Genomic DNA, 27,025 nt, shown 5'->3' on the forward strand with positions numbered 1-27,025 from the left:
TAAGAATCCGTGTTTCTGCAGAGTGGATGGGGGGGAGGGGAAATCCATCACTATCTGTCTGGCTTTCTACGATGGGGTGGGATGAGGGAGTCTGCCATGAGCGTCTACAAAGAAAGGGTTAATGGCCAGCCCTGCCTTGAGACTCCTGAGCTCTTTGAGTTCCACGTACCATGCCACGACTGCTCTGGTAGATGGGACAAATTCTGCTATGATTGAGAGACAATCATAGAATTCTGCTAAAGACAGGCTTCTATTTTCTGGTCTTTTGGGGGGCAGCCATCTCTGTAAAGGCCAGTTTCCTTAGCTCCTACTGCCACATCCATCTTGGACATTCTGATGATTGGATGATGGGTTTTTTTCGGATAGCTGTAAGATTTCACAATCTGAAGGCCATGCTTTTGTGGATTCCACAAACCCCTGCTCCAGGGTGTTCCTCCGACACTGTCAGAAGTAAGGGGTGGAATGGAGCAGCTCTGCAATTTGGAAGATTGTTTCCCCACTCTCCACCACACACACACACACACCCCTCTTGTGCCACACCTACAAGTTCATTTTGACTTGACACAGGGTCCAGATTTGCCACTTAGAACAGATCTGAAAGTATTCAACTATTAAAAATAGGAATAAAAGCAAAAAGGACCCCATCACTCTGGAGAAGTAAAAGAAAGGAACCTCTTACAGATCACAAAGAATTCAGATCTCTTGGTATGGGCTGGTTAAAACAAAAATGCTGTTTGGTGATATTAAACTGGAGATTTAGAACACAGCTAGACCTATACCTTGCTGGCCTAATACAGCAGCAGCTCGAGAAGATCAGCTCTCCTGGCCCCCTCTTCCTTGCCAATGAATCTATTTTGCCCATTGGGGTATAGCAATAGCCAGCCCTATGCACACACAAGAATTCAGTACAAACCCCACTACACAACCTACACATTTGGGGTGGTCGGGGGAGTAGGAAGCAAGTGGCATGCAGGGACCATTGTAAGGTGGGAGAGTCATTTGGTCGTTCATATGTCAGCAAAACCAACAAATGCTCAGGGCCTCGGGCAGTTGCCCTGTTGTCCCAGCCTAAGACAGGGTCTGATGTATAGAGGCTGCTTACCACGCAGTGGAATATAAAGGGAAGACTAAATAAGTAAAGAAATAACCCAGAGACTAATACAAACCCAGTAATAAGTCATAAAAGAAGGAGCTTGTACTGCAACTGTCCAGTCTAAGTGGTTCAGCAGAACAGTTCATTAAAATTACCCTGACACCACAGATTCTGTAAGCATTCACCTCCCATAGTCAGGAATACAGTGGATTACAACCCAGGCCTCCAACCCTAAAAGGAAAACATCAGAACAAAGGTTGATTCTGATGCATACACAGTCTCTTCTGGTACAACTTCAAAAACTGAATAAAGCCATTTAATTGGTATGGATTCCCCTCCAGTAGTTCAATGGCAGTTTGGCTCTACCTCAGCCCCTTAGACCAGTGGTCTCCAAAGTGGGGTGCGTGCACCCCAGGGGGTGCCCAAGACGATCCATTGGGGGGCGCGGCAGGAGGAGCGCCACAGGGGGGCGGGGAGAAAGGGCAGCCAGAGGAGGGAGGGAACGAGTGAGCGGGGAAGCTGCTCCCTCTTTCCTCCTCCCCCCCGCAGGCAGGACCACCCGGAACGCAGGGGCTTAGGGGCTGCAGCGCCCTGGGCTAATGGGGCCCCGGGGCCCTGGCCTGCAGCTCTAAAGCCCCTTTCGGAATGCAACCCTGAGTCCTCTGGCCTGTGGAGGAGCAGGGGCAGCTGCATAGTCAGCAGCCGGAAAGAAGCAGCACTTTGAAGGGGAAAGCGCCGTTTCTCTCTGGCCGCTGGCTGTGCAGCTGCCCCTGCTCCTCCTGAGTCCTCCAGCCCGTGATCGCAGGGCCACATTCCAAAAGGAGCTTTAGAGCTGCAGGCCAGGGCCCCGGGGCCCCCTTAGCCCAGGGCCCTGCAGCCCCTAAAGCCCCTGTGTTCCGAGTGGCCGGGGGGGAGCTCCCAGAATCGTGGCCATGGGGGCGGTGCCGTGCTGTGCAGAGCCACCTGCACACCCCCTGTACCAAACAGGAGCTGCCCCAGGTAAGTGCTCTGCACCTCCTGCCTGCCCCAGCCCTGAGCCTCCTCCCGCACCCCCACCCTGAGCGCCCTCCCGCACCCTAACTCCCTCCCAGACCCCACACCCCCACCCTGAGCGCCCTCCCACACCCTAACTCCCTCCCAGACCCCGCACCCCCACCCTGAGCCTCCTTCCGCACCCTAACTCCCTCCCAGACCCCACACCCCCACCCTGAGCGCCCTCCCGCACCCTAACTCCCTCCCAGACCCTGCACCCCCACCCTGAGCGCCCTCCCACACCCTAACTCCCTCCCAGACCCCGCACCCCCACCCTGAGCCTCCTCCCAGACCCCACACCCCCACCCTGAGCCTCCTCCCGCACCCTAACTCCCTCCCAGACCCCACACCCCCACCCTGAGCCTCCTCCCGCACCCTAACTCCCTCCCAGACCCCACACCCCCACCCTGAGTGCCCTCCCGCACCCTAACTCCCTCCCAGACCTTCAAAACGCTGTATCACAAAGTGTTAAACCAAGATTTTCAGAAATAATGAAGCGTATTCAATCACATTGCTCACTAAAATTATTAATAAAAAAAATTGTGAGAGCAGAAAGGTTTTTGTACCGTTAATAAATAAAATACAATAAAAAAAATTAAATATTGTTTTTCATCTGTATCTCATCTTTTTTAATTTATATGTTTTGTATATTTTATAATGTACATAATATATTAGTATAGTAGTACATGTATATAATTTATACATAAATAAATATACATCTTTTGGGGGTGCATGCTCAAAAAGTTTTTACTGATAGGGGTGCGTGATCAAAAAAGTTTGGAGACCACTGCCTTAGACTCAGAGCTCAGTGTTTTCACAATGTCTACTTGGTTATACAGAAAGTATGTATTAGAACTTAATATAAATGGAAACCAAGGTACAACAGCTCTTTTATCATTTCAGAATACTTTCAATTACGTTACTTCCAAGAAACGCACCTACCACACAAGTCAGCTGCTGTATTCCCTCACCCTTTATCCCCCTCCCCACCACATTTAGAGTTTCCTTTACTGGAAAGGATATTGTAGAAGTTTTCCAAATTTATTAGCTGAATGTTGTTTATCATAGCCCCTTTGCTTTTCCACAGATGTAGGGTGCCTTTATGTAAGAGCAGAGTTACTTCCTCACAGCTGACACAAAAATAGCAAAATCATTTATTCTACCAATTAGACCAGAAATCAAAATACCCTAATAGGAAGTCAGAGCAGCTAATAAAGATTCCATTTTATAATCATTTTTCCCATCCAGCCTCTAAGAATGGCTTTTTGGAAGCTGCACCTAGAAATTCTGCTGCATTTAAGGGCCTATCCACATTTTCACTAACAAAAAGCATGTCTACTCAGATTTATAAGGACAATATAAATTATTTAAATCTAGATTTTATTGGGAGTACTGTTGTGGGCAAGGAGCACAAGCATAGTTTATCACAACACTAGGGTTACCATAGTTAAACCTTAAAAAAAGGAGGATACTCCACGGGGCCCGCCCCAACTCTGCCCTGGCCCCACCCCTTCCCCAAAGTCCCCACCCCAACTCTGCCCCCTCCCCTGAGCGCCCCGCATTGCCCCTCCCTCCCAGCCACGTGAAGCTGCCTGAGCGCTACCGGCTTCATGGTTTGCCGGGCAGCCCCCAGACCTCCAGATCCTGTGTCCCGGGCCGGGCACTTCCCCAGCGCAGCTGGAGCCTGGAGGGGAAGTGCCCGCCCAGGGGCGCAGGGTCTGGAGATCTGGGGGCTGCCCGGCAAACCATGAAGCCGGTAGCGATGGGGCAGCTCGGCTCTTCAGCTACACAAAGCTGAGGTGTCTGGGGGGAGCAGCAGCAGCCGCCGCCACGGGGGAATCTGCCTGCAGCTCACAGCCTGCTGGAGCCAAGGTAAGCAGGAGGTGGGGGTGGGGGTGGGGGTGGCAATTCCCCCCAGACGGGGATTTGAGTACCAAAAAGCTGGACATGTCCAGGAAAAACTGGACGTATAGTAACCCTACACACACTGTTCAGCCAGGCACAGGCTTTATCACTAGTTTGAGGGCTTGTCCACACTTAAAATGCTACAGCGGCATCACTGCAGAGTTTTAGTGTAGACACTTATGCCCTCCATCGGGGTAAGTAATCCACCTCCATGAGAGGCAGTAGCTAGGTCGTTGGAAGAATTCTACACTATGCCATTCAGGGGTGTGGATATTTCACACCCCTATACAACGTAGTTACACTCATCTTAGAAAGAACAGGAGGACTTGTGGCACGTTAGAGACTAACAAATTTATCTGAGCATAAGCTTTCGTGGGCTACAGCCCACTTCATCGGATGCACGTAGATATATACATCTTCCTACTGTATTTTCCACTACGTGCATCCGATGAAGTGGGCTGTAGCCCACGAAAGCTTATGCTCAAATAAATTTGTTCGTCTCTAGCGTGCCACAAGTCCTCCTGTTCTTTTTGCGGATACAGACTAACACGGCTGCTACTCTGAAAGCTGATCTTAGAGTAGACCAAGCCACAGAGGTGTTAGCCATGTTAGGTCCAAGAGGGCAGAAGTGAGTGATGCAATTAGTGAGCTAATAAGCATCTCCACACACACATGCCTCAGTGGCAGTTTGTCCCCAGCAAGTCTTGAATGGCCAACCCCAATCATGTTGAGGCTTTAAACAGTTCAGACCATTTCATTCTTGATGTGCGACATCCAAACTCAATCTGGAATCTTTCCAGGATGAGGCTATAGACCAGTGGTCTCCAACCTTTTTATGCCCAAGATCACTTTTTGAATTTAAGGGCAACCCAGGATCTACCCTGCCCCATCCCCGAGGCCCAGCCCTCTCACTCCATCTCCCCCTCCCCATCACTCACTCTTCCCCACCCTCACTCACTTTCACCGGGCTGGGGTAGGGGTTCAGGAGGGGGTGTGGGCTTTGGGATAGGGCTGAAGGGTTCACCGTGTGGGAGGAGGCTCTGGGATGATCCTGGGGCAGGGAGTTAGGGTGCAGGAGAGGGTGAGGGGTGCAACTTCTGGAAGGGACTTTGGGTGCAGGAAAGGGCTCCGGGCTGGGGCAGACTGTTGGGGTGCAGGAAGGGGTACAGGGTGCCAGCTCTGGGAGGAGGCTCAGGGCTGGGGTGCAGCCTCCTGCCAGGGAATACTTACCTCCACCAGTTCCCAGTTGGCGGTGCAGCGTGGCTGCTGCTAAGGCAGGCTCCTTGCCTACCCCGGCTCCACGCCACTCCCAGAAGGGGCCAACACACCCCTGCAGCCCCTGGTGGGGAAGGGGGCAGTACATGGCTCCGCGCACTGCCCCTCTCTGCAAGCACCGCCCCCGCAGCTCCCATTGGCCACAGCTCCTCATTCCCGGCCAATAGGAGCTGCGGGGGCGATCCTTGCAGGCAGAAGCAGCGTGCGGAGGGAGACCCCTTCGCCCCTGGGGCCCCGTGGCAGGCAGGGAGCCTGAATTAGTGGCAGCCCTGCTGTGCTGCCGGAGATCACGATTGACTGCAAGATCCTCTAGAATCGACCAGTCGATCACAACTGACTGGTTGGTGACCACTGCTATTGACTGTTGCCCTTTCTCCATGCTAGCCCCTCTGGACATCATGTGCCAGATGACTTTGTGGTGACGTCACTAGAATTACATCCAAAAAGCTGAAGGGAAGTGCATGCTCTGAAATCCAGACAGGATCATGGAAAGGGGATCGGCCTGGTGTAGACACATCCAGCAGCTTCATTAAACAAGAGGTGCAAATCAGCATTGGGTGCCAGTAATTCTTAAGGGACCCAACCCTCCACACACTGTGAAGAGGAAGAGGCTCATAAGGACAGGTGAACTACTGTGTCGTGAGGCGGTTTTGGCAAAACCCAGACACTGTCAAGTCAACTCTCCACATTGTGCACATAGACACTAGCCCATTACTAGATCATAGCAGACTCTCCAGATCAAGGATTTTGTCTTCCTATGTGTTTGGACAGCACTTGGCATAACAGAGCCACAATCCTGACTGAACCATTGGAAGTCACCATAAGTAATAAGGGCACAATAATCGACTTGTTAAGTAGCACAAGGTGAGTATTAGTGTTCGCATCATTGCTACCAAGGCTCTAAATTACTTCAGCCAGTCATAAGGTAACATTAGTGCATGTCTCCACCATTGCAGCCACACTCATGGGACTTGTCTACACGGTGGGGTAATGCTCTCTATGGGGGTCGGGGGAGATTTCTAAAGCAAACTAACTGGTTGCACATTAATTGGACCATGTAGACCCTACTGGTGCACACTACAGGTTCCCTAGTGCGCTTTAACATAGTACTGTTTCAAATAGCCCTACATTAAAGTGCCCCACCAGGTTCTACACAGACAAATTAATACACAACTTATTAGTGCGTTTTAGAAGTCTCACCCCCATAGAACACATTACCTCACTGTATAGACAAGCCATATATAGGCTGTGTTTCTATTCTCAGATAGCTATCTAAAAATCATCCCAAGACCCTCTGTCCAGTTGGCATGTTGGTTTCACAGTGATACTGTGTGTTCAGGAAGGAAATTTCTTTTAATTTACACTAAAAAAGTGGTAATTCTGAACTTACAAAAAGTAGAAACTAAGACGTTATTACTTTCAAATTCTCCAATGATGTTAAAAAAAAAGGGGGGGGGGCGCTCATTTAAAATGATGTTTTGAAAACTTTTGTTCACAAAGGAAACTGAAGTCTTTAGCTAAGTCTGAAATTTAAAACTACACTAATTTCATTCATGAAAAAAAGTCAACATGCGGTAAATACTTCTCTACTCATTTTTTTTATATATATATATATATATATATATATATATATATATATATATATATACACACACACACACACACTTTAAAAAAAATGGACACATGCACACTGACAATGTACTACAATGGTTTCAGAAGAATAATTACAACTAATCCACAACTTAAACCCCTAATCACTGAGTCAGGCAGCATCTCAGACACTTGCATTCAAGTTTTTTATTATTATTTTAATGCCACCATTAATAAGAAAATTAAACCACAAAAAATGCTCAAGTATAGCATTAATGGTCTTATTACAAGACACAAGAAGTAAGGAAATACACATCTGAGGACTTGTCTGTATTGGGTATTTGCCCCAGTTATAGCCATTGGTACCAGTACAAACCCCCAAGCCTAGACAAGGCAAAGCTCCTATAAACCACAATTTCCACCAATGCAGCATACTGCCATTTGAAGAACATGCAAACAGCTTTACCTGTCCAGACTGGACATTTGCACTCATGCAGCTACTCAGGTGATTGAAATCCACATAGTAAACTGGGTAGAATAAGGGTGGCATTTGGGACTTCATGTGTCTTACTGTAGCAGAGATTTCCAAATAGTGAGCAAGTTTAAATATCCCATGCAATGCAATACTTAGTTATAACCAGGATGCAGTGTGGGTGAGCAAGAAAACTGGTGTGGAGAATGCTGTTTCAGTCAAAATGCAACATTTCCTTGCTTTGCGGGTTTAAGTAAGACCTTCAACAGAGACTTAGGCAGTTTAACAACAGATGAAATAAAATATTCCAGTGTGATAAGCCCTACAGCTAAAATTATAAATCTATAATTTGAATTTAGCTGCAACTCGGCGAATTCATATTCCAGTCATAAAGAGAAGTCTCCAATGTTGTCAACTGTCAACCATCATTACTCACTAGACAGCTTTGTTCTGAACTAGAAACCACAATTGCAAGCTGCGGTAATTGCTACCAAAGACAAGACACTTATAACAGTCTTGCCATACAAAATACCCTCCAAGAAGAAACATATCAGATAGACATGAAAGTCATATTCTTCTCTATTTGCATCTTATCTCCAGCAAAGAAGAAATAAAAGGATCTAATGAAGACTCTTGGAAACTATTTTAGGCTTAATGTACATTTAATTAAATAGTCTGTTCATTCGCTAATGAAAAAAATCTATAACTGTTTAAGAAAGCTACATTCAGAAGTGATGCAAAGCAATCAGTTTATCTTGAAACTACATACACTGCCACATTAATCCTAAATTAGTTCATCCCAACTGATGTTAAACAAAAAATCAATTAATATTAATTGCCCACCTTATTTTCAAAAAGGGATCTTCATACTTCAAACCTCAAGAAAGAATTTATATAAAAACCAGATTTACTTGTCTGATCTTTTTGTATCCACTTAGTTATTTTGGCAGGTATGTGTATCTGCTGGAGTGTCTTTACTCACAACCAACTTCTCCGTCTGCTAGATACTGCAATGAATTCACAATCCTGTCTTTAAAGACTCTCAGCCTATAAACACAGAGATAAGTGAGATGCCACAGATTGAGAACGGTGGGTGAAATCCTGACTCCACTGAAGTCACTGGGAGCTCTTCCATTCCCCATAGGATTTAACTCTATAACTTCATCAAACATCCAGTAGAAGATAAGGAACAGGTAAGAAGAAATCCCTCAGTTAAACACCAATATATGTAATAATTAGTAAATGTAGCAAAATCTATGGAAGCCATGTGAGAAGTGCCTGACCAAACTGAACATAAAAGAACTTTGCTCAAGGAATCATCACTTGGTGCTGACAATCTTTCATTTCTGAAGAAAGATGATGATTGTGGTGACAATTCTCAGGGACCATAGGCAACTCAGAACTCCACAGCCTGTATCAATTTGGCTCCAAACCTCACTATGCCAGTGATGATCTACTCCTGGCATCAAATAAGGATCAAGTGTCCATGCAGATATTACTCGATAGATCAACTGCCTTCAATACTACTGATCATGTGGGGGCAGGGTTTGATTGGTTTATGGATCTGAGAAAGAATAGATGAGGCTGCTTTAGGGCGGCTTTATTCTTTCCTCACTGAGCAACTGCTTTCCTGCTCTAAAGGCTCTCTCATGTGGGGTTCCTCTAGGCTCTCTCTCTCATCACTTATCTTGCTCAGTGTGTATACAGATGGGGCTGTTAGGAGGCATGAAATTAAGTTTTTTTTAAGATGGAGATGATATTCAGCTTTCTCTCCATTTTGCCCTGCCTACGTGAAACTGGTTGACTTTCTCGTTGCATGGTAGCAATTAGAGCCTGTTTGAGAATGAATGAGGCTGAGGTGATATTGGTAAGTTGTGGGAAAACGAGTCCTTGCCAGATCTTCTATCAGCCCCTCCAATTGAGAGTATGGTCTCCTGATTGTCAATGAAATTTACAAGTGGAGGATCTGTTGGACGGTCAGATAGTGACAGTCAGGAGGAAGGCTTTTTTCCCCCCCTCTCTGAGGCAGGCCTTACTGCAATACTCCATGCTTTTGTTACTGCAAGATCAGACAACAGCTCAGAAACTGAAGCTGGTGCAGAAAGTGACATCTCTTTTGTAAAGTGATGTGTCTCATTGGCAGCATGTGACAATAGTATTCTCCTAGCTGCCTAGTGGGCCTACCCCATAAAAGTGTTCCATATGATCACTTCCTTGTCAAACCAACAGCTCTCCATCAAAAAAGAACTGTTCATGTTCCAGAGCTTCCATTAAATCTCATCACCCTGACCAACTATCTGAAAAACTCTTACTCTCTATCACTCCAGTCTCCTCTTCCAGCATGGTTACCCACTTGTACTCTCCTGTTCTTAACCAGTTCACCTCCTTTGCGCTCAGAAGACCATAACTTCCTCTCCCGCTGCTACAATGACACTCTGAAATCACATCCACAGAACTGCTGTTGGTAGCAATGGCATCTCTCTAGTCTGAAGCTAAACCACAAAATCTGAAAATATCACTAGACTCTGGATAAAACCTCCCTCTGGACTACTGTGACTCAGTATCATGTCCATAACTACTCACTGCACTAGCATTTACTCTGCAATGAGCTCCCTGCTCTTCTTCCACCTTGTCTCACCTCCCTGGAGAAAATTTGCATTTTGAATTTTGCAGATTTCAATTTTTCTATTTTTGAGATTTCTCACATGAAGTCATCATAACCATCCCCTCTGCAGTTGCAATCCTATCAACCCTCCACACTAATCCTTCCTAAAGAGCTTTCTACCCTCTTCTGGATATTAACACATTCTCAAACACCAGTCTTTCAATAAATAAAAGTAACTCATGCAAGATCCTATTCCCTCTCATCTTGTCTCATCCTACTTGCCAACAACTCATCCACCGTTCTGTGTGCCACAGCAATAACTAGATACTTACTGTGTCTGATACCTTCCCCAACTTCCTCAGAAGTCCTGCCATATCACCACCTCCTCAAAAATTCCCCTTGCACTTTCTTTCACTTGCTGTTGTCTCATTCTCTTCTCAGCAAAGTCTTTAAGGGGAAAAAGGTCTTTGTTCCTCACCTTCCCAGAAAAACCTTCCCATTTGTAACTTCCGTAGTCCCGAGTCTGTCCTCCTACATGTGCTTTACAATCTCATAGAACCCTGGTGTACTCTCCTTCTTCTTCACCTACATATACTATAAACCATGACAGCTTTCTTGACTGCTGTCAGTTTGTCCCAATCTCAGAAAACTTGCTCTCTTGGTTTCACATACACCAATCTAACCATTCCTTTGGTGACTGGCAAGGGACTCTAACATTCTCCAGTGACGTCTTTGCCCCATCCCACACCCTTTCTCAATCCATTCCAACTGATCTACTCAGAGCATTTTTTAATTCAACCTTTGGTGCTGCTTCTGTGAAAACTATATCTAATTCTATATATGATCCAACATTTCAGCCCCCTCCTGACTTGTCTCCTTCAATCTCATCAGATCCTTCATTCACTTTCACTTCCCCCAGCACCAAACATTCAAAATTTACCTTAAAACCTGAAGTAGCAAGAAGAGTAACCAAAACTTCATTATACCACCCAACCTACTGCCTCCTTTCATATCTGCCCATGCTGTCAGGAAAACATCTAACAATCTATAACTCTTGCCTTTACATTTCAGGAATGGAAATCTAAGAAAGCTACTTAATCCTTATTTATGCCTTCATGACATTTTCATCTGTACTGGTGTAACATTTTTGTCCCTAAACCTCAACTTTCCAAGATGACCTAGTAGGTTTCTTCATTTGATAAAGTAGCGCCTGAAGTTTGTGAAAAGAGTGTTGTGCTAGGAGATGCAGAACTATTCTGCTGACTATCCTAAGAACCCAGACCAGAGCCTGTCTTCATTGCAACAGCTAGTTTGAGTTACTCCGCTCAAGCTAGCCTAGCACAAGTAAGGCTGTCTACACTGGCAAGTTTCTGCGCAGTAAAACAGCTTGCTATGCTGTAACTCTTGAGGTGTACACACTGCCAAGCCACTTCGTGCGCAGAAACTGCGCAGTTGCAGCGCTCTTAAAAAAACAAACAAAAAACCACCCCAACGAGAGGCGTAGAGCTTTCTGCGCCAGGGCTACAGCGCTGTGGTGCCAGTGTAGACAGTGTGGCGATTACAGCGCTGCGATTGGTCTCCATGAGGTGTCCCACAATGCCTGTTCTCACCTCTCTGGTCATTGGTTTGAACTCTACTGCCCTGCCTTCAGGTGCCCAACCGTCATCCCCACCCTGTACATTCCTTTGCAAATTTGAAAGTCTCCTTCCTGTTTGCTCAGTGACGCATGCAGTGGTCTCAGCGCATCTTTCCAGTTGGCCACGCCTGCTCCATGCAGCAGGTGATCCTCCACTTGGAGCAATGCCGAGCTGCTGGACCTCATCAGCATTTGGGGACAGGAGACTGCAGTCCCAGCTGTGCTCCAGCCGTAAGAATGATGATACCAACGGACAGATTTCATGATGCATGACTGAAAGGGGCCATGACCAGGACACACTGCAGTGTAGGGTAAAAGTGAAGAAGCTGTGGAACGCCTACCACAAGGCGTGGGAGGCAAACCGCCACTCCGGTGCTGATTCTACAAAGAGCTGGATGCAATACTCGATGACAACCGCACCTCTACTGCGAAGGCCCCTGTGGATACTTCATTGGCTCATGTGCCAGTCGAAAGTGGACCAAGCCAGGAGGAGGAAATCTTGGACGAAGAGGGGGAGGGGGACCCAGAAGCAGAGGATGGCTCAGACACCAGAGATGCATGCAGTCAGGAGCTCTTCTGTACCTCAGAGGAGGGTAGCCAGTCACAGCAGCCGGATCTTGGTGAAGTGCAAACAGGAGAGGAGGCCCCTGGTAAGTGGATCTGATTTTGGGAATTGCTGGAGTGAGTTGTTGGGGGCAGGAGGGTTGCAGAAAGCAGGCTGGTCTCCCACTGTATGCCTAGTCTGAGCGGCGGAACAGGCTGTTGATTGATTTCCTCACTTCACAGGAATCTCCCTCAGAGATCTCCAGGAAACTCTCATGGAGATACTGGGCAATCCGCTGCCACAGGTTTCTCGGCAAAGCTGCTTTGTTTCTTGCCCCATTAACGGTAACTTTCCCAAGCTACTTTGCCGCCCCCCACATCCTGCTGCCCTAGGCGACTGCCTAGGATCACCTAGTGGAAGCGCCGGCCCTGACAGCAGGGTCCGGGAAGAGTGATTTCCACTGCCCCTGCAGCTACTCACCATTTTGGGGATCTTGTGGCTCATGTGTGTTTGCCTGGGGTCAGCCAGTTAGTGACAGGTGTGAGAGTACTGGCTGTGTTTTAAAGCACTGAATCAGTGTTGTCTGTGTTGCAAACAATACTGCTTCTGTAAAGTGTTGCATTTAAACTTCACAGAGATGACCTTGGGAGCCCAGCCTCCCTCTTTGTTATCAGTGGCAGAACTGCTGCGCAGAATTAGAAAGCAGCCAAGAAGAGGAGGACTTTCTCTGTGAGGTTGTGGTGTACTCCACCGCCGAGAAACAGGAATTGAAGGAGTGGCGGGACAGCGAGAAGAGGAACCAAAAGGAAAATGTGGCACACCAGTAAGAAGCCCCAGAGCAGCTCTTAAACATTATAGAGCATCAAGTGGACACGCTCCAGGCAATACTAGCTCTTCAAACCAAGCAGCTCCGTGCCCGCCTGCCCCTGCAGCCGCTATTGCAAAAAAACTCTTTCCCATGCATCCCCCACCCCCAAAACACTGTTATCAACCTCCTGGCTCCAGTCTCTACCTGCAGCATTCCACTCCTCCCTCCTCACAGTCCAGCAGTGTGGACTCCCACTATCCACTGCACTCAACACCCATCCCTTTGCAGTTTGGCCCTGCTGAAGTACAGCACCCGCTGCATTGTACTCCAAAGGAGAAGGTTGGATATGATACCTGGACATACACAAATCTGTAGCCGTCCCAGGACCCCTCCTCCTCTTGAGACCTTCCCATCTGCCATCCCATCCCCTCCCTACTGAAGAATTTTTTTGTTTGACTCTCTCCTCCGGTTGTTTTTTAAAAAAAGAATTGTGTTGGCTTGAAAGCAATCTTTATTCTAAATGAAAGCAAAAAGAGCACTGCAAAGCAACATACAATAAATGTTAAGCCCCCTTTTTGCATCATGTGCACCAATCACCTCCTAGCATTACAAGCACTGCAATCCTGAGCATAGCAACAAATATTAGTGGCTTTCAGTTTCAAATTGCTGCCTCAAGGCATCCCTGATCCTTATGGCCCCGTGCTGTGCCCCTCTAATAGCCCTGGTCTCTGGCTGTTCAAACTCAGTCTCCAGGCGCTAAGCCTCTGCGATCCAGCCCTGAGTGAAGCTTTCACCCTTCCCTTCACAAATATTATGGAGTGTACAGCACGGGACTATAAGCATAGGAATATTGTCATTGGCAAGGTCCAGCTTCCCACACAGGCATCGCCAACGGGCTTTTAAACTGCCAATGGTACACTCAGTCGTTCTGCACTTGCTCAGCCAGTTGTTGAACCGCTCCTTACTGCTGTGAAGTTGCCCCGTGTATGGCTTCATAAGCCACAGCATTAAGGGGTAGGCAGGGTCTCCCAAGATCACAATGGGCATTTAGACTTCCGCTATGGTGATCCTCTGGTCCGGGAAGAAAGTCCCTGCTTGCAACTTCTTGAACAGTCTTGTGTTCCGAAAGATGCGCGCGTCATGCACCTTTCCAGACCAGCTTGCATTAATGTCTGTGAAACGCCCACAGTGATCCACAAGCACCTGGGGTATTTCTCAATGGTTCTCCTTGTGATTAATGTATTCGGTGGCTAGGTGATCTGGTGCCAGAATTGGAACGTGCGTGCCATCTTTGCCCCTCTGCAGTTAGGGAAGCCCATATGTGCAAAGCCATCCACAATGTCATGCACGTTGCCCAGAGTCACGGTCTTTCGGAACAGGATGCAATTAATGGCCCTGCACACTTCCGTCAACATGAGTCTAACGGTCAACTTTCCCACTCCGAACTGGTTAGCGGCCAATCGGTAGCAGTCTGAAGTAGCCAGCTTCCGCTGTGAAATCGCCACGTGCTTCTCCAGCGACAGGGAAGCTCTCATTCTCATGTCCTTGCACTGCAGGGCTGGTGCGAGCTCATCACACAGTCCCATGAATGTGGCTTTCCTCATGCGAAAGTTCTGCAGCCACTTATCATCCCAGACGTGCATTTCAATGTGATTCCACCACTCAGTGCTCGTTTCCCAAGCCCAAAAGCAGCGTTCCACTGTGGTCAGCACCTCCATGAATGCCACAAGCAATCGAGTGTCATAGCTACTACACATGGTAAGAGCAATATCACACTCCTCTTGCCTTTGCAGTTTAAGGAATAACTCCACTGCCACTCGTGACATGTTGGTCAGAGCAAGCAACATACTAGTCAGCAGTTCGGGATCCATTCCTGCTGCCCGAAAGAGGCAGGGCACACAGTACACAAACTTTTGAAAGATGGCGCCAAACACAGACGGAAGCACAGGAATTGCTGGGATGTGAAGCAATGCATCATGGGACATTGGGACAAGACCCAGGATGCCCCTCCACAAGTGTTAGCGGCAAAGGAGAAAAAAGGTGCTCTGTGGGATAGCTGCCCGGAGTCCATCGCTCCAAATACCGCTGCAAGTGTGAACACGCTATTGTGCGGGCAGCTGTCAGTGTGAACACACAACAGCGGTTTCCCTTCTGCGCTCTCTGAGCGGCGCAGTAGTTGCCGGCGCTGTAACTCTGCCAGTGTAGACGTGCCCTATGTATCAGACACCATGCTGCAAAACAGGAGCTACACTAAGTGGTTGAACTCAGAGTAATTGGATTAGCATCTGATGAGTTGTAACTCAATTGCTGCATCCCCAATGCATTATGAGCTCCAGAATCAGCAAGAGACAAGCTTCAGCCTACACCCTCTGACCAGCCAGCTAGCTCAAGCATAAAGAACCACTTAAGTGGAGCCTCAGATGTTTGTGTGTGGATGGGAATCAGGTTAGGGGCAAAACTCAAATTATAGCCTGAGCCAATAATGCAGTAAAGACAAGCCCTAAATCAGAGGAAACTAACAGGTAAGGATAAACTCTAGAAAAAGCCAAGTACTGTATAGGATGAGGTTTCTGTTTCAGTTATCAGCAAAACCCTCAAGAAGGGGATAGCATCAGGGTGTGTGTACTATCGCATGAGCAGGATGAGCACTCCACCTGCTTATAGTGTGGTTCTGGTCTGACGAGTTAGTATTTACAAGTATCTTTTTACTCAGCAGATCTACTTCCTGTTGATATCAGATTATATACAATTACTTTAACAAGAGATTTTGCTATGTTACTGCTGTCAGCCCTACAGAAACAACTCTGCTCTTGGACAGTGATTGAGATTCTCTTCCGGCTTGCATATGGACAGCATTGATAAGTTCCTTTCGTAGGACCCTGTTGTATTTAATTATGCACTTTATTATACCTGTGCAATCCCACTGAAGGCCTTAAGGTTGCATAGCTATAATGGAGGGCAGAATTCCACCTGGAGAATATTTCTGGTGATGCTGCACAAGCCAAAAAATTAACACAGCTTCATATTCAGGTCTTACACTGGTTCTTTCTATCTTGCAATAGTATGGGGGGGGGGGGGACACCACTAGTTGCCAGTTACTTCCATTAGCCTAGAAGCTTGAATGGAAGGCAGCCCAAGACACCAGATGAAAAAGCCAGGCTATAGGCTATATATTAACCAAGCATTGAGGAGCTTCCACAGACCAGCGTTTAGAGGATGGGGGTAGGGAAGAAGTATACCCAGAGAAAGGTGAGTGAGAATTAAGAAGAAAAGATGAATGAAAACATTCCAGACCTTGAGATTCCAGTGAAATAAATCTACAAAGTGATGTTGCAATCCAGGAAATCAATTCACTTCCAATCACTCCCAAGGCAAGTTAACCTCACAGAAAACTACTTCAATAGGAGAAAAAGCAGACTAGGGAAGTGAGAAAAAGATTAAGTCTGGAAAAGTCAGAGACAGCATTCATGCACAACATTCTGCTGAAGTAATTTCATGTCTGAAAGGGTAACACTGAGGTTTCTTTCTGCAAAAAAGTGATGGAGTATCATGTACTGTGAGAGTCCTGGCTAGACCCAGGACAAAGTACCATCAGCCTGCAGTGGGCAGGTGAAAAAAGCAGATGGCTGAGACACAGGGAAGTGAACTGAGGGAAAACCATGGAAACACACTGAATATTCAAACTGCCATATCCAACTAGAACAGGCAACAACCACCATGTATGAACTCCTATAGTAGATCTACAGACTCACTGCAACTAGAAACAGACTGTAAAGGGCACCCAGAAACTTCAGACAAAACTTTGCTTTTCAACTCATTCTTTCCACAGAATTAGCGATCCCAAAGAGAATCAGAATGCTTCTGAATTAACAGTGGCATTTATGAGAAAGGAAAACAGATATTTTTGGGACACTTGCTGCATTTCAGAAAGACAGTTTATATCTTTAGCTCTGAGTGAAGCTTTGCAGATAATACATTTCTCAACTTATTGTTGGACATTTCCTCTAAAGCTTTATTGCCGTAATAAGCTACTCAGTCAAAGGGTAATCAAGTTAATGTGTATGAGAACTACTTTGCATTAAATTAAGCCTAACGTTCTGAGGGGAAAAAAAATCATTGTCCTTCAATAAATAATGTGATTACCTGAAGTAAAATAGAATTGTCAATAAACCTTGCTCAATGAGATGTCACAAATAATGAAGGCAAAAACACCTTTAAAATCCATGACAGTATTTCAGTAATAACATTCTAATTTTGCTTGAGATGATATTTCCATAACTATTTTCAGTTGCTTGGAGCTGAAACTTTTCTGGATTAAGAAAAAAATCATTGTGTGTATTTGTTTTGGGGTTGTTGTTTTTAAATCAGTTAATCTGATTTTAGATTATCCCCTGATTAAATTAACTATCGGGAGGAAAACTGTGTAATAAGAGTTGGAACAGAGTGGGTGAAGAAAGAAGAAATTACATAGAAAGATGTACTGAATACTATGAAGCAATAACCTTTTTGCATGATAAAATGTAATTCTTTTGTTTACAGGATAGATAGCCCTTAGTTTAAGTATCTATAGTATTCAAAGCACTGAAATTGTTACTTTTGTATTATTGCACTTTGGGCTTTAAGTTTTATAATAAACGTAAGGATTTTCTGTTGAAGATAGAACTACTACTACTACTAACTTTAAATGGTTTGGTTTTTAAACTTCAAAGTTGATACATATGAAGACCTTAGTGATGATGGGATATTGTGTCTTGTTTGAAGAAGTGTTTGGGGTTTTTAAAGCTCGATTTATTAATATATCTGAAAACTGTTCTGCCTATATGCAGGTGATTACTTTCCTTGCCTATTTCGGCAAGCACGGAAGTCTGATACTCTGGAACTTCTGCAGTTATCCCCGGAGATCTTTAGAAAATTTACACAATCTGTTCTCTCACCCTTTGCCTATCTTCATCTCTTTTAAAATTGTATTCTATTTGAGACAGGAACTGTCTTCCTCTGTTTAGAGTATATATCTTTTTACAAAGAGTTTGGACCTATTATCCTCTGAGCCTTACCCAATGACTTTTTACCACCCTCTTTCTGTTTATTATTTCAGGAAGACCCTAGGCAGCAGAACCTCAGCTGTGTAAGTTGTCAATGACAAATTAACATCAGAAGCTGAGGACCTGCCCCGGGAGTGTGACGAGTCCCTCTCATTCTCCTCCATTCCTCAATGGTGGCATTTATGCTTAAAATAAGAGTTGAGTTTCTTTTTTAATACTAATGGAAAGGGCCCTATCAAATTAGCAGTCCATTCTGGTCAATTTCACGGTTATAGGATTTTTAAAATAGTAAATTTCATGATTTCAGCTATTTAAATCTGAAATTTCACGATGTTGTAATTGTAGGGGTCCTGACCCAAAAAGGAGTTGTGGGCAGGAGTGGGAGGTGGTCACAAGGTTATTGTAGGGGTGGGTTGCAGTACTGCTACCCTTACTTAAGCGCTGCTGCTGGCAGCGACCCTGTCTTTAGAACTGGACAGATAAGAGAGCGGTAGCTGCTGCCTGGGAGCCCAGCTCTGAAGGCGGAGCTGCCACTAGCAGCAGTGCGGAAATAAAAATGGCATGGTATGGTATTGCTACCCTTACTTCTGTGCTGCTGCTGATGGGGCACAGACTTCAGAGCTGGGCACCTGGCCAACAGCCACTGCTCTGCAGCCGCCCAGCTATGAAGACAGCGCAGAAGTAAGGATCACAATACCACAACCCCCCCTAAAATAACCTTGCAACCCCCCTGCAACTCCCTTTTGGGTTAGGGCCCCCAATTTGAGAAACGCTAGTCTCCCTCATGAAATCTGCAAAGTACAGGAAAAAGCACACAAAAGACCAGATTTCACAGGCCGTGATGTGTTTTTCATGGCCATGAATTTGGTAAGGCCCTACTTATGGATTAGGTATCTTGTTCCAACTATCTCAGTCTTCAGCCCCAATAGTCTGCTCCTCATAAGGGTTGGCTTGAGGCACTTCAAAATTAATGGAGAGAGAAGAGAAAAAGGTGTACTTGCAGACTGCAATGGAAAGAAGCAAACCTAAATGTGCTAGTGCCAAGATATAAACACATTTTCTGAGTGAAGATGCTGATGTTGGTAGACAGACTACTCCAATTAAGTTGATTGCAGAGGGCACAATGATGGGTTTTGAATACACAAGAAAGTAAACACATGGATCTTACTCTAGTAAACACTATATTTGGCTCTTCTGCTATCTAACCCAACATGCAATATCCCTACTATGCAGGGTGGATAATAGCTATTGAAGAGTAACCTGCTGCCTTGCAAATAAATTCAGATTCTTAATCTGCACAATGCAGTTACATTTGGGCCCATTGTGGTGGGAATATAATCCATATATTTTGCTCAAAGACATCTAGTTGAGAGTCAAAGGTATTTAAACTGGTCAGCCTACTTCAAGACATTACCAGCTACTGTTTTAATCAGTGAGGTAGTTTGTTTCTATAATTGGGCAGCGTATCAAAGATGATGATTGGGTTTAAATTTCATTTAAAAATCAACTCATGGGAGAAGAATCATGCTCCCCATTCTATTTAGCTAAAACTGTAGGCTGCTGACAATCTGGAAGGGGATGGGCACGCTGTAATACACAAGCCACATCAACGGAATACATATGCATAGAAAAGAACACACACTGACCTGGAAGGTTACTAACAAAAATAGAAAGCAAGACCCTAGAGGCAACCCCATTTGTAACACCCTTGTGTCTCAGCTAGCAATTTTCAAGGAAGCCTTCTTCCTAAGAGTCCCCAGGTAACCAGCAAACCACTTTATGGAATTGCTGCTAATACCAATTCTTGAGTTTTAAGTGAAGCTGACTAAATAAAATGCCTCTGACTGGAGGTTGGTAAAAATTCCTCTTGGAATACGGAGGGTGTCCATATTGCGTATACAGCCGCTGTTTTGAAAGTAACTGACTTGAAATACATTGGTAGAATGGCTAGTTCTATAAGCTAAGGTCCTAGTCAGCACTTCAGTGAAAAACCTCTAAGGAAAAGGGACTGTAGAACACTTATCTTTTCTGCAAAGAAACCCTCTTGCTTAGAGGCTTCAAAGAGAACTACTAATAGACAAAGCAGATTATCCTTTAGCTCAATAGGTAGCCCCACTGATTTTGGATACAAGACATTTCCAGTTCAATTCCTTTTTGGAATGGATTCCTCAGCAATAAGGAGAATCCTTCATTTGATGTTTACTGACTTGGCTACCTTTTGATTCACATCAGGCTTTCTAATTTTTACTCATTCTTGCTAGAATGCACTTATTTCATTAGTTCTTATTATAGTTATGGTTGAGATGCATTCATTCTATGCTTTTATTTTTAAGTGGTTTATGCTGTAACTAAGATATGAAAAATGTCAGCCCCCAAAATGCTTGTTCTCAACCCAGAAGTGAATTTTATTTGAAAGACTGAAAATCTGCTTGCTCGCTTAAAGTTTATACATATTCAGATAAATACAAGTGCATTTCTAACGCATTACTTACTAAAAAGTCTTCTTAAAGATTCCTTTTTAAAAAACAGGAAAATTAAATATGCTAACACCACATTAGAGTTAAAATGGCAAAACCATTCAAAATTCAAAGTAGAAGCTCTGGAAACCATCTTCCAGCCACTTTGCACATATGCATTAAGCTTCACACTACACATGGGAATATTTATACAACACCATAAGTGTACATGACAAACACTTTACAAATCAAGACCATAATTCCTACTCCAAAGATTTTATAATCTAACTCAGACAAAAGGAACAAGGGAACAGTGCAGGTACAGGACAGTGTGAAGCCACCACTGGTGAGGAAGGCATCAGGTAAGGAGGAATGGGTTTCACATAAAGAACCAAGGGCAGAAAGTGTCTCATTTTTAGATTGCAAGTCGTTCATGGCAGGGACTGCTGCTTCCTATACATTTGTACAGTGCCTAGCACAGTGTGAACACAGCTGGAAACAGATGCATAAGACAATGAAAGGATGTGAAGGAAGACAAAAGGCACTTGGACAAGTAGTGATTTTTTCCAAAAGGCATGCATGCACCTGCTGTATTGAGACTAGGAGGTGGCACAAAAGGAGGCATGAAGCTCAGAGTGGGAGCAGGAGGCAGAGAGAGCAATAAAATGAGAAAGGAAGGAGCTAGAAAGGAGAGTGGGAGGAATAAGAGCAAAATGTGAGCAGGGAGGAGTATTTGATCTGGTAAAAGCACAAGAAGCTAAATAAGAAATGGAAAATATTACATATGTGCAAGGGGGCCGGAGTAATAGTTGCTGTGGAAACCATAACTTTGAATTCTGTTGCTAAAAAGCTAGTTCTATCGATCTAGTTATTTATACCATGCTCATCGCTGTCGCAGGAACACCTAGTTCTTGAATAATCGACATTGTGTAGTGTAGCTTATCAATTAACGAATACTGCAATGAATAGCTGTTAAATCCAGTATCAAACAGTTCTTTTTAACTTCCGAAAGTAGTGATCTCTTGAACCAGATATCATGTAGGGTAATGGGGGATTATTTGCATTCAGGGTTACTGAATGGTTATGCTGTATAGCCACAACAAATGATTCTGAACACATCAGAAAAAGTGTACAGTAAGTTGTTCATGTCTCCCTCTTCCAAAAACAGACCCTAGAGCTGGGTCATTCAATAGATTAAGCAGGATTTACAGAAATCCATTCTAACAGATTAATCAGTGAATCCTAAAAGACTTCTTAAAGAGGCAGTTTGTCAGCTTATTTATTTTAACCCAAAACATAGTCGGCATTGTTTTGAAAAAAAAACGAGGAGTCCGGTGGCACCTTAAAGATTAACAGATTTATTTGGGCATAAGCTTTCATGGGTAAAACCCCCACTTTTTCAGATGCATGGAGATCTGAAGAAGTGTTTTTTTTACCCACAAAAGCTTATGCCCAAATAAATCTGTTAGTCTTTAAGGTGCCACCGGACTCCTCGTTTTTGTGGATACAGACTAACACAGCTACCCCTCTGATAATTGTCTGAATACACACACAGCCAAATTCTGAAGCCCCTAGTCATTACTCAGGTCATATTTTCATTAAAGCTAAGGTGAGTTTTACCTGTGTAATGGCCGAGTAAGGACACCAGAATATGGCTATTAATGACACACAAAGACATCACTCAAGATCACTAATACAAAACCAGAGCAACGAAAGGCCACAAGAGTAAGTTATCCTGTTGGAGAAAGCATTAAACAACATGACCATAAATGCCTAATTCGATAGAATTCCCTACCCTAACTTGTCCCTCAACTCTCCTTGAGCTATGCTGCCCGCAAAAATTCCTACAGCTTTAATAAGACTAGAGTAGCCCTTGTGTGAGCATCCTCATATCAGAGAGACAAGTCCTGTATATGAAATTCCTCCTCTTCTATACACAACTGGTGGGAAATCTTTGCTCTCCTCACAAGTTACAGAGAAGGTACCCAAAAAGTGCTGATGTAGTGGCCTTGCTCTTAGCAAAGTAGAACGTCATTCTCGAAACACACACATTGAGTCAGTCCAATTATTATTATTTAGTAGTTGCCAAGGTCCCCACCAAGATGAGGTCCCCATTATACTAGGCACAGTACAAACACATAGCAAGAGACGATCCCTGCAGGACAGACTTTACAATCTAAGTAGACAAAAACTATCCACTAGATTACACTGCCTCCTAATGAGCCCAACTGTCATATGTAGTATGATAAGAAGAGCAATCTGGTTGAATAAACTGACTCCACCAGGGAGAGGGCAGACTAGGGTTTTACATGGACACTAGCAAGGAGCAAATACTCAGAACAGGGACTCCTCCTGCTATTTACCCAGAAAGCAGCTTTCTGCTGGATAGGGCCCATATAGTTAAAATGAAACTAAGCCTCATTTGCCCTTGTTCAATAAATTATATCATGCTGTTGAAGTGCCATTGAAATTGGCAGCAGCTTTTCCATAATACAGGAAGAAAAGTAGGTGCTCTTATCACAAATTAGGCACCAGAAGTAATCACTCAACAGATCTGAGTTTTTCCTAATTATTTTAATTTACAGTATTTAGTATTATGGATGTAAAGAACTGCTTGACAACTATTAAATATGCATTTTCCAGTTTGGCTGGTGAAGATGAAAACTACTACAGAACTAGAAATATTAGTGGGAAGGGGCTTCTAAAATAAAGAAAAGTCAACTCTTCTCTAAAAGTTTTCATTCCTGAATTCTTTGTGACCTTATGCAAAACACTGCACTTCAGTTGCTCAGAGAAATTAAGGACCCTCTTGTGCAATCTCAAGATTATACTTATGCGAGTAGTTCCATTTAAGGCTGAGATTATGTGCATAAGTAAGTGCTCACTAATTTAATGGTTGCACAAGCAGACCCTAAAAGTAGTAATTTAAGTCATTTTCACTTATTTAGATCCTGATCCGGCAAAGACTTGCTTAGGTTTATACACAGTGAATAGTCCCACTGACTTTAATGGAGTACTCACCATGTTAACATTTAAGCACATTCTTAAATGTTTGCAGCATCAGGGCCATGATATATGTAATGTTGAGATATAGTAAATTTAGGTTTTTGTAAATATATATATGGAATAACTATCCTAGAGTAGAGCAAAACAAGTGAAGTTCAACTTCTTTTTAGAACCTTGACTTTCCTAGATTTTATATGCATCAGAGAAACTATTTTCTACATTCAGAGGTCTACTCCACCCCTGCCCTCCATCATGCATGTGCATAATTCCATTTTACCACTAACACATCCCTTGAAGGAGTAATCCATTTACAGTCTTCCAAGTTATACATTAGAAACTAGATATGCAAATATATTCAGATGCAGCAGCATACATTCTCTGTTCAATATCTACTAAACAACTTGGTGTCAAAGTATACATTTTAACTGCATTGTTTTAGCATTTCCATGTAGTAATCAAACAACGTACAGAATACTGAAGTTATGATTTTTACAATGCTTAACTTATCTGCATGGGATTTTTCAAAGGTAAAGAAAGAAGGGGATTTAGACTGTATTCACTGACATATGACAAGTAAAATCAAAATGAAACCCACACAGCAAATATCATGTTCTTCACATTATTTATATACAGGTCTCAAAGTAGTGCTATTCTACCTGACTGCATAGCCAGACAGACAATTTTTTTAAAGGCAGCTTATGGGAAGATGGTCACAAGTTTGACAGCTTTTTTAAGCAGTCATTTTGAAAGTTGGAATCCTGAAACTTGTAAGGGCAGACTCTGGTACCATGATCCAGTGCAGATCCTGAAACAAGATGCATTATTCTCAGTGGTCCAAAATCTTTAAAAACAAGCTCACTGAAATACATATTTGCATACCTCTGCATCATCCGCTCTCAAAAGGGAGCTTAAGAAATTGACAACTAGTAAACAATCTCTTACCAGCTTGTCAACCACTTTGAGGACCAGTTAAGGCGATCTCAGTATGAACGCTATTCACTGATTATGCCCACAGCTGAAGACTGTAAACAAAAGCAGGCCCCGGCGAGCAGGACAGGAGGACGGCGCCGGCAGCTTGCAGCAGCATAATGAATAAGTGGCATGGTGATTCGAGTGGTAAAGTCCTCCATAGGCATCCTAATGTACAATGCCCGCGGCGCGTACACCCCGCAGAACCACACACATAAAGGACGTATCCCGCCACACTAAATAACCACGAACAAATGTTGGCTTTGATCTTTGACAAATTCAGATGTAAATGAGGGGAAGGGATTATGGGGTGGAGGGGGTTAAACAATTTTCCCTTCTGCGCTGCTCACTCAGCTCCATCTGTGCCAATACCCCTCTGCGAACAAGGAATCCTCCGATCCCATTGTCATTGTGGCAAATATTTACCTACCAGCTCCAGTCCGCATCGCGCTTTTGCACGACAACCCCGAGGTTACGGGCAAGCCACTCGCTCCGCAGTCCGCACCCCCACCCCTAACCCCGGGCTGGCGTCGCCGTAAGCAGCTCCGGGCTCAGCGATACACTGGAGCCGAGAACTCCCCCCTCCAGCGCCACTATAGAACGAGCTCCCCTCCCGCTAGGGAGAGCAGGAGAAAACAGCCTCCCCTGCTGCATCCGACCCAGGCGTCCTCCAGCCACAGCTGCTCTGTCTGGCTCCAGCCTCCTCACTCACCGCCGGGCCCCTTTCCTCCCCCCAAGCCCTACCGCAGCCGCCGAGCCCAGCCCGGGGAAACACACAATGCCAAGCACGGTGTCACCCCGCTCTCGCCAGCGCTAGGACCCGGAGAGCGGTGGCTGGGGCGGGCAGCAGGGCATGACAATACGGGCAGCTTCCCCAGTGCATCCCCTGCTCGTGTGGCTCGCCCAGGTGCCCGGCTCCGGCCCCCCGACCTACCTGCCATGGCTCGGTCCTGCCGCCGGCCTGGCCCTGAGCCAGCCGCGGGGGGAAGGGGGCGCTGGAGAAGGGCGCACACGGTGAGAAGGAGCCTGAGCAGCTGCTGCTACCACCACCGCCGCTCACACCGCGTCCCTACCAATAGCAGCTGCTGCCATATTGTTACGGCAGGCGCTGCGAAGGGCGGGGTCAGCTGGCTCCTTGGATACCGAACGCCATTGGCTGCCCCGCCGCTCAGTCTGACCCAGGCGGGCCAATGAGGGGAGCTGGCGGCGAACAGCGGGGCGTTCAGAGTTGGAATGTTGGGTTGGGTGACAATAGCGCACGCGGCGCTCAGGTGGGGAGGAGGGGCGGGACCCCTGGGAAGGGGGCCTGTCCCACGGAGCAGGGGGCTCCCCCGCCGACCACGTGCCTTGCGACGTTCCGAAAGCTGGGGGAACCTGTCCCAAAAGCGGACCCCCGACCAGCGGGTCTGCGGAGCTGCCTATCTATCTCACGTGCCCCCTAGCCAGTCAAAGCCAAGGGAGGGGTGAGATGAAGTTAGCGCGCGCGGCGCGGGGACCCTGCGGGATTGGCTGCCTGCGGGGAGCTCTGCCCCGCCTTCTCGGCCCGAGGTGGGGGCAGTAAACAGACCCAGCCAGTAACACGTGGGCAGCTGCGGCAGCGCCGCCTGCAGGGGGCAGGGTGCGCGCGCTTCGCCCCTGGGACAGGCGCCCCGGGGCCCCAGCGCTGTACAGGGCTCACGCGCTGGGACCCTGCCAGCGAGACCGACTCAGAGCCCAGCCCACTCATTGGTATCACCGGGCTCTGGGCTGGCAGTGATCAGGAGCCAGCCTTTAGTGTATAGGGCTGAACAAAGTAATATATTCCTCAGTCCCTCTCTCTTCCATCCTCCAGCTGTGTGCTGAGCTGCCAGATAGCCCATGGCTGTAGTATGGGAACAGCCTGAGGAAACATGGTTAATCACAAACTAAGCGGGGAGGGGAAATATTTCTAGGAACCCCTTGCTAAAACATCCACAGCATATTGGTAGGAATGGCTAGACTTATTTAAAATACATCACCTGCAACCAAAACAAAACTACCCGTTTACCTAGGACAGATGTTATTTGGTGTTTGAGTCAGGGACAGCCAGCTTGGAAATGAGTTCAGTGTCACTCCTGCCCAGGAGCTCTGGGCACTAGAGCAATAAAAATAAATTATAATAACAATGTATCATTTATGGTGGAAACAAGAACATGACCAACATTTGCTTACATGCCATGAGAAACTGGTGAAAAAACAGTAGCTGCCAACAAGAAAGAAAAACAATTTTAAGAAAACATTTGTTTTCAGAGGTCTATGAAGGTTTTTATTAACAATGGGAAAATATAGAAAACATGCAAAACATTCAACAACATGCCTGTCAAAAGAAAAATGTTTTTGATATGATCCCTTTCTTCCCTGTGCACCAACCATATACCAACCATGATATAATTATAAACAGACATCATAACTGTTTCTTACTGATAGTAAAACAAAGGTTAAGACCGAGGCCTGGTCTATACTTAAAAGTTTTGCTGGCATAGATATGTTAATCAGGAGTGTATTTCCCTCCCCCAACAGCTATGCAGGCAAAAGCCCTAGCATAGACACAGGCCAATCAGGTCTACATTAAAA

The 27,025-nt window shown here is 45.4% G+C and overlaps 1 protein-coding gene across 5 annotated transcripts in view; it reads right to left on the reverse strand.

The window, feature by feature from the left end:
• TIAM1 (TIAM Rac1 associated GEF 1) overlaps positions 1–25,989 on the reverse strand; it is a 270,110-nt gene extending 244,121 nt beyond the window's left edge. For 4 of the 5 annotated variants that reach the window (XM_008165270.4, XM_042855753.2, XM_005283901.5 and 1 more), the window contains exon 1: positions 25,368–25,989. The gene's annotated coding sequence lies outside the window, so the exon portion shown is untranslated. The remainder of the gene's footprint in view (positions 1–25,367) is intronic. The other variant, XM_005283904.5, reaches the window with a different exon arrangement.
• Between the last annotated feature and the right edge of the window lie 1,036 nt (positions 25,990–27,025).

Source organism: Chrysemys picta, chromosome 1 (assembly GCF_011386835.1).
Source record: "Chrysemys picta bellii isolate R12L10 chromosome 1, ASM1138683v2, whole genome shotgun sequence".
In the NCBI taxonomy this organism is placed as follows: Eukaryota; Metazoa; Chordata; order Testudines; family Emydidae; genus Chrysemys; species Chrysemys picta.